We start from the raw sequence: 8,340 nt of genomic DNA, 5'->3' as shown, positions 1-8,340 counted from the left end.
GTTGGGAGTGATGGTGTTTGTCCTCCCACATCACCAAGATGGATCCTGGTTGTCCTGGGAATGCTGAATGCTGTGAGGGCTGGAGCACCTCAGCTCTGGGAGAGCTGGGAATGTTCCCCCGGAGAAGGGAGAAATGCAGGGAATGCTGAGAGTCCCTGCAGGGGCTCCAGGAGAGCTGGAGAGGGACTGGGGCCAAGGGCTGCAGGGCCAGGAGCCAGGGAATGGCTTCCAGTGGGAAAGGGGAGATTGGGCTGGGATCCTGGCAAGGAATTCCTGCCTGGGCTGCAATTCCCACATTTGCTGGGGCTTCCCCTGGATCCCTGGCAGTGCCCAAGGCCAGGTTGGATCCACCTGGGATGGTGGGAGCTGTACCCAAAGGCAGGAGAGGGCTCTGCCAGAGGAAATTCCCAAAGGAATCCTCAGGATCCTGATCCGACCTCTGCCACCCGGAGCGAAGACACCCAGTGTGGTGGCACTGGTGGCACTGGTGGCACTGGGTGAGGCTGGCCCGTGGTGACCACTCGGGGTCAGTGCCCGACCTCGTGGCCCAGCAGCGTGGGAAAGTGCCCTGCGGCACCTCGGGCCCTTCCCGGTGGCTCCGGCGCCGTGCCAGGCAGGATGCTGAGTCAGCAGGGAGATGCCCACAGCCCCCGGTGCCCCCCCGGCCGTGCCACCAGCTGGGAAATGGTCCCAGATCCCACCGGGAGGTTACTGGTGTGGGGCTGGGCCAGTCCTGGGGGGCTCTTGGATCTGGGAGCTGTTCCAGACCTGTGGGTTATTGGATTTGGGAGCTGTTCCAGACCTGTGGGTTATTGGATATGGGAGCTGTTCCAGACCTGTGGGTTATTGGATTTGGGAGCTGTTCCAGACCTGTGGGTTATTGGATTCGGGAGCTGTTCCAGACCTGTGGGTTATTGGATTCGGGAGCTGTTCCAGACCTGTGGGTTATTGGATTCGGGAGCTGTTTCAGACCTGGTGGACTCATGGATTTGGGAGCTGTGCCAGTCCCAGTGGGCTTTTGGAATCGGGATCTGTGCCAGGCCTGATGGGATCTCGTGGTGGGGGTTGTGCCAATCCTGATGGGATCCTGGAACCGGGAGCTCTGCCAGTCTTGGTAGGTTGTTGGTGTGGGAACTGTGCCAGGCCTGGTGGATTCCCGGATCTGGGAGCTGTGCCAGGCCTGGTGGATTCCTGGATTTGGGAGCTGTGCCAGGCCTGGTGGGATCTGGGAATTTGGAGTTGTGCCAGGCTTGGTGGGCTCTTGGATTTGGGACTTTTGCCAGTCCTGGTGGGATCTTGGATTTGTGAGCTGTGCCAGGCCTGGTAACTTTTGGAACTGGGAGCTGTGCCAGTCCTAGTGGGATCATGAAATGAGAGCTGTGCCACAGCTGAGCCTGTGGGTTCTTTGGTTTGAGGGCAGTTCCAGTCCTGGTGGGGTCTTGGAATTAGGATCTATGCCAGGCCTGGTGGGATCTTGGTGTGGGAGCTGTGCCAGGCCTGGTGGGACCATGGAATAGGAGCTGTGCCAGGCCTGGGTGGGTTCCGGGAGCTGTGCCAGTCCCAGTGGACTCTTGGAAATGGGACTTGTGCCAATCCTGGTGTGGTGCCAGACCAGGTGGGCTTTTGGACTGGGAGCTGTGCCAATCCTGGTGAAATCCTGGATTTGGTAGCTGCCAGTCCCAGTGAGATCCTGGATCTGGGAGCTGTTCCAGTCCTGGTGGGCTCCTGGATTTGGGAGCTGTGCCAATCCCAGTGGGTTCCTGGATTTGGGAGCTGTGCCAGTCCCGGTGGGCTCCTGGATTTGGGAGCTGTGCCAATCACAGTGGGTTCCTGGATTTGGGAGCTGTGCCAGTCCTGGTAAGATCCGGGATTTGGGAGCTGTGCCAGTTCTGGTGGGCTCTCAGAACTGGGATCTGTGCCAGCCCTGTGCCAGGAGCACCGTGCACTGTCCTGGCACCAGGAGAGCTCTGTGTGATCCACGTCAGGGCCGTGCCCATCCGGAGCAGCCGCCCAGCCCTGGCCAGGAAAGGCTGGGGCAGCCTGACCCAGCTTCAGCCTCTCTCTGCCCCCGCTTCCGGAGCCTCCGCTTCCTTTCTGCTTCCCCCGAGCAGCGCCGTGCCCGCGGTGCCCTGGCTGTTGCCCTCCCTCCAGCCCTGGCTGTTGCCAGCTCTGGATGGGACCCCTGGATCCACCAGGATTCTCCTGGCATTCCCGTGGTGGGCAGCAGTGGGATCCAGAAGGATCCAGAAGGGATCCAGATCCATCCCTGTCCCTTTCCTTGGACACCTGCATCCTTTTCCAGGACATCCAGGGTTGCCAGCTCACATTGTCCCAGCTCCACAGAAACTTGGGAGCTGCTGGAGCCCTCCGGCCCCAGGCTGTGCACGGCCCTGTCCTGTTCCTCTTTCCAGGTCCAGGGTGGGACCAGCTGGAAAAGGGAACCATCCCGGGAAGCTGAAATGAATGGAAAATCAGGGAAAGGGTACAAAGGGATGGAAAACCCTGTGGGTGTCTCCTGGGCAGGGAGGGAGGGGTGGCTGTGCCTGGGGATTGGCTTCCTCCTGGGAATGGGAACCTTCCTGGGGATCCAGGATCCTCCTGGGAATGGGAACCTTCCTGGGGATCCAGGATCCTCCTGGGAATGGGAACCTTCCTGGGGATCCAGGATCCTCCTGGGAATGGGAACCTTCCTGGGATCCAGGATCCTGCTGGGAATGGGAACCTTCCTGGGATCCAGGATCCTGCTGGGAATGGGAACCTTCCTGGGGACCAGGATCCTGCTGGGAATGGGAACCTTCCTGGGATCCAGGATCCTCCTGGGAATGGGAACCTTCCTGGGATCCAGGATCCTTCTGGGAATGGGAACCTTCCTGGGATCCAGGATCCTGCTGGGAATGGGAACCTTCCTGGGATCCAGGATCCTGCTGGGAATGGGAACCTTCCTGGAACTGAGCATCCTCCGGGGGGCCAGCATTATCCTGGGGACCAGGATCCTGCTGGGAAATGGAACATTCTGGGGGATCCAGGATCCTCCTGGGAAATGGAACCTTCTGGGGGAACCAGAATCCGTCTGGGAAATGGAACCTTCCAGGGGACCGGGATCCTTCTGGGAATGAGAACCTTCCAGAGCATCCAGGATCCTCCTGGGAAATGGAACATTCCGGGGGATCCAGGATCCTTCTGGGAATGGGAACCTTCCTGAGAACCAGGATTCTGCTGGGAAATGGAACCTTCCATGGGATCCGGGATCCTGCTGGGAAATGGAACCTTCCATGGGATCCTGGATCCTTCTGGGAAATGGAACCTTCCAGAGGATCCAGGATCCTTCTGGGAATGAGAACCTTCCAGGGGACCAGGATCCTTCTGGGAATGAACATCCTCCTGAGACCACCATCCTCCTGGGACCCGCATTTTCCTGGGACCAGCACCTTCCCGGGACAAAGCCCTTCCCTTGGGGTCCCGTGGGGTCCCAGCTCTCATTCCCGGGGCGGGCGGAGCGGGAGGCGGCTCATTCCATGCCCAGGAGGAATGTGGTATGGGCGGCGCGCCGGAGAGATAACCGGGAATTCGGCTGTGGGAGAGGAAAACAGTGATGGGAAGAGTGGGAATAAATCACTCGTCCTGTGGCGGGCTGTGCCAGGGACACCAAATCCAGGGCAAAACTCCACATTCCCTGGGAAACCTTTCCATTTCCATTTCCCATCATGGAGCGGCGGCCGCGGAAGGAGCGGGAGGAAGAGGAGGCAGCGCTGCGGGATGGGGCCGATTCCCCTCCAGCCCCTCCCGCATTCCTCCCTTCCCTTTCCTGGCGTGAAAAGTTGAAGGAAAAGGACAAATCAAATAAATCTGGGCTCGGCGGGGACACCGCGGTGACACCCCCCTGGCACCTGAGTCAACACAGACTGCTTTTCTTCGGCTGGGGGGACTGGGAAGCGCTCTGGGGCTTCCAAACCGAGGGAAAAACTCGGGAATTCCGGCTGCTGGGATGCTCCGGGAGCAGCGGGACATCCTCGAGGTCCCCCTCCATTGGCGCTTCTCAACCCCGGACAGATGTTGGGGATCCCCGAACATCTGGATTCCCTCCGGCTGGAATCCGCCGGGCTTCCAAAGGGGGAGTGGCAGGTGTGGAATTCTGCCCTTCTCCCCACCCCTCCCGGTCCCCACGGCCAAGGGTCACCCCGGCCTGGGAACGCGGCTCCAGGCAGCGCCAGGGAAATGTTTGCTTTGGCACAGGGGTGGGAACGAGGCCCCCGGTGAGGCTGGGCGGCTCCCGGCTCCCCTCGGCTCCTCCCGGATCCCGCTGGGCTCCTGCCTCTCCTCCCGGCTCCTCTGGCTGCCCCAAATCCCCTCATTCCCTCCTTCCTAGGCTTCCCAATTACACCCTGGATCTCCCAGCTCCGCCCAGTTCCACACCCCAGTATTCCCAGTTCGCCCCGGTCTTCCTGGTTTCTGCTCTCCCCGGTTCTCCTCCAGCTCCCCCTGTCCCAAATCCCTCCCAGTTCCCCCAGTTCCCCCAGTTCCCACAGCTCCCCCAGTTCCCCCAGTTCCCCCGGTTCCCCCAGTCCCTCCCAGTTCCCCCAGTTTCCCCAGTTTCCCCCAATTTCCTCTCCAGGGATGTTTGGGATACTTCAAATCCAGGGATTCACAACCTCCAGCTCCAATTTCCACCCCGGGGATGTTTGGAATCCGTCAAATCCATGAATTCACAACCCCAAGCTCCAATTTCCACCTTGGGGATGTTTGTGGCCCTCAAAATCCAGGGATTCCCAAACCCCAACCCCAATTTCCACCCCAGTTCCTGGGCTTATTCCAGCAGGAATTTCAGGCTGAGCTGGTGCCCAGCCCCAAGGAAACATTTTGGGTCGGATTCCGCTCATCCCGGAGACTTGTCCACTCCCACGTGTGCGAGCTTCCAAGTGGAAAATCAATTCCTAATGCACAAACCTGACTTTTACATTTTGGGAAGGCCAGGATGGAGCAGTCTCGAGTCACTGATCCCAAACGCCTCATTAGCTCCGGGGCGAGCCGGGCTCCCCGAGGAGGAATGGGATGTGAATTATTCCTGCGACACCGGCAGCGATAACAGTCCGAGGTAATGGGATATGACACGGCCCCGCTCCTGCTGCGCTAATTCCCGATTCCCGAAATCTGCCGCAGTGCCGAGGCCAGGCGGGGACACTCTGGGGACTGCAAGGGACCGGTGGCATCGCTCCAAATCCAAAATCCCAGGGTTTGCTTTTCCCCATCAGAGGTCCCTGTCCGTGAGGGGATCCCAAATCCAGCTGTCACAGCCCCATCCTGGCTTGGGATGATGATCCAGATTCCAGGACCTGGATCCAGGACAGCCCCACCAGGATGATGCTCCGTCCTCCCAGAACTGGAATTACGGCAGCCCTGTCCTGGCTTGGAATGACGCTCCATCCTCCTGGAGCCACGACATTCCCGTCCTTCCTCAGGGGGATTCTCCATCCTCCCACACCCGGAGCCACAATGTCCCATCCTGGTTTGGGATGATGCTCCAGATTCCCAGGCCCAGATCCAGTTCAGCTCCATCCAGGTTTGGGATGATGTTCCAGATTCCCAGACCCAGATCCAGTTCAGCTCCATCCAGGTTTGGGATGATGTTCCAGATTCCCAGACCCAGATCCAGTTCAGCTCCATCCTGGTTTGGGATGATGTTCCAGATTCCCAGACCCGGATCCAGGGCAGCTCCATCCAGGTTTGGGATGATGCTCCAGATTCCCAGACCTGGATCCAGTTCAGCCCCATCCTCCCTCAGGATGATGTTCCATCCTTCCACCCCTGGAGCTGTGACATTCCCATCTCCCTTGGGATGATGCTCCAGCCTCCCCAGCCCGGAACCACAGTGTCCCTGTACTTCCTTGGGATCATGTTCCATCTTCCCAAACCCTGGAGCCACGAAATTCCCATCCTGGTTTGGAATGATGCTCCATCCTCCCAAACCCTGGAGCCACGACATTCCCATCCTGGTTTGGAATGATGCACCATCCTCCCAAACCCTGGAGCCACGAAATTCCCATCCTGGTTTGGAATGATGCTCCATCCTCCCAAACCCTGGAGCCACGAAATTCCCATCCTGGTTTGGAATGATGCTCCGTCCTCCCATCCCTAGAACCACGACATTCCCTTGGGATAATGCTCCGTCCTTCCCGGTGTGGCTCCGTCAGGGACTGTCCCAGCAGCACCACCCCACAGCAGTGGGGCTGCTCCAAGGGCATCCCACGGAACATTCCAGGAGCTCCAAATGCCCCCCAGGTTCCGTGCGGGGTGATAAAGGTGCTTGGGAATGTTTTGCTCCGAGGCCTGGGGCTGGATATGGCCTGGCTCCATCCTCACAGCCAGGATCCGGCTTTTCCCAGCTCTGGGATGGGACCGGGATCTGGAATGTGGGGATCCCAACCATGGAATGCTGGAGCACAGGGACGCAGAGCTGCCCTTGCTCCATCCTGGCCCCAATCCTGAGGGATCAATCCCCCAGCTCCAGGGGGCCATTCCCAAAATTCCCCCTCACTCCCACCTGTGGTGCTGCTGGGATGGGATTTTCCCAGTGGAAAATCATCCCACAGACCCAAGGACTCATTTTCTTTTTGGGGTTGGGGCTGTGTCCCTTTTCCACACCCGCTGGACCCCCGGGAGCTGCTTGGGATCCTTGGGATGAGCCCCTCGGTGCCAGGAGATCCCGGCGCGGTGATTCCAGAGGCCGAGGGACGGAGAGTGGGATGAGGAACGGCTTTTCCCATCCGCGGGAGGTTTGGTGCGAGGAGCAACAACAGCAGCTTTGGGTTGGAAAGATCCCAGTTTGGCAGGAAAAGGCCGTTCCTGCCAAAAATCCTGGCAGGAAAACCGCGGCTTGGAACTCCCGGCGCTCGCGGGGGAGTTCAGGGAAAGCAGCTTCTCTGGGAATGTTTGAAGCATCCTCTCCCATCCCGGTGCTCCCTGAGGGGTGCCCAGCTCCAGGGGACACCCCAGGGATGTCACCGAGTAGGACACGGGGACATTTTTCCATCCCAAACCTCTCTGCAGAGCTCAGAGCCAAATCTTTGGGAATCTTTGGCTGCTGTGGGGGGTCCAGGATGCTCCTGACCGCTCCCACACCCTCCTGAAGATTCCTGGGATAGGGATGAAGATCCCAAAGTGCAGGATGTGTTTAACATCACTCAGGGACGGCTGCTGTCACATCGATGTCCCCAACACCGCTCTCACTTCCAGCACCGCCGGGAACGCGGGAATTGCGGCGGCTGATCCGCGCCGGATCCGTGTTCCCAATCCGTGTTCCCGCTTTGCGACATCGTTTTGCATTTTGCTCCTCATTTTTGCACTTTTCACGCTTTTCAGGACCTGAACCATCAGTCCTGGCAGCTGGAGGCGGCGGGAGCCCCCCCTTTTCCTGCCGCAGGGATGCGGGAGAATGGGAAGAGCCGTTTTCCACCCAAATCCTCAATTTTCCTCCCCAAGGAGAGGCCGGGGCTGTGGGCAGTGGCTGAGGGGGGCTGTGAGATCCTGGGGAATTCCTGGCTCCCCAAATCCCTGTGGCCTCATCCGGCCAGGAGGGATCCCCGAGTTTGGGATGCTCCAGAGAGCGGGAGGAGCAGAGGGACTGGGAATACTGGGAATGCTGGGGATACTGGGGAGCGGGATATGTGGGAAATGGGAATGCTGCCGTGGGGTGGCAATTCCCATTGGAATCCCAATGGGAACGGATCCCACACAGGGTGGGAGTCACTTTTCCCTCCCTCAGCTCCAGGACAGGAATTTCTGGATTTAACCCCTCACAAGAGGAGACAAAGATCCCTGTGGAAAAATCATTCCCAGGCTGCAGCCCCCCACTCCAAGCCTGGCTCCTTCATTCCCAAATCCCGGCTCCTGGTGGAGGGGAGGGGCGCTCGGGTGGGGTCCCCACCCCAGCGAGGTGGCGACTGTCACAGCGGAGAGGGGGACACCACGGCACATCTGGGCACAGCTGGGCACGGGGAGGGGGCCCTGGGGACCCCAGCCCCCCCTTTGGAGACCCCAGCCCCCCCCTTTGGGGACCCCACAGAGGCGGCGCTGCTGCAGCCCCCACCCCGTTCCGTGCCCCTCACGGTTTGTTTTCCTTTCCCGGAGAACTCCGGCTGACCCGGGGCTGGGAAGAGCCTCTGGAGCCGGGGGAGCCCGGCGGGACCCCCGGAGCAGCCCCCGGAGCAGCCCCCTCCTCTCGGTAATGGTTTGCAGCTGCCTACTCCTCACCCTCCTCTTCCTCAGGGGGGGCTGGGGGACACCAGGACACGGCCAGGGGCACCTGGGTAGGGGACACGGGGACAGGGGGACACCAGGGCACTG

This window comes from Cyanistes caeruleus, chromosome 5 (genome assembly GCF_971803275.1).
Source record: "Cyanistes caeruleus chromosome 5, bCyaCae1.hap1.1, whole genome shotgun sequence".
Lineage (NCBI taxonomy): Eukaryota > Metazoa > Chordata > Aves > Passeriformes > Paridae > Cyanistes > Cyanistes caeruleus.
Note: the sequence above shows the minus strand (reverse complement) of the source record.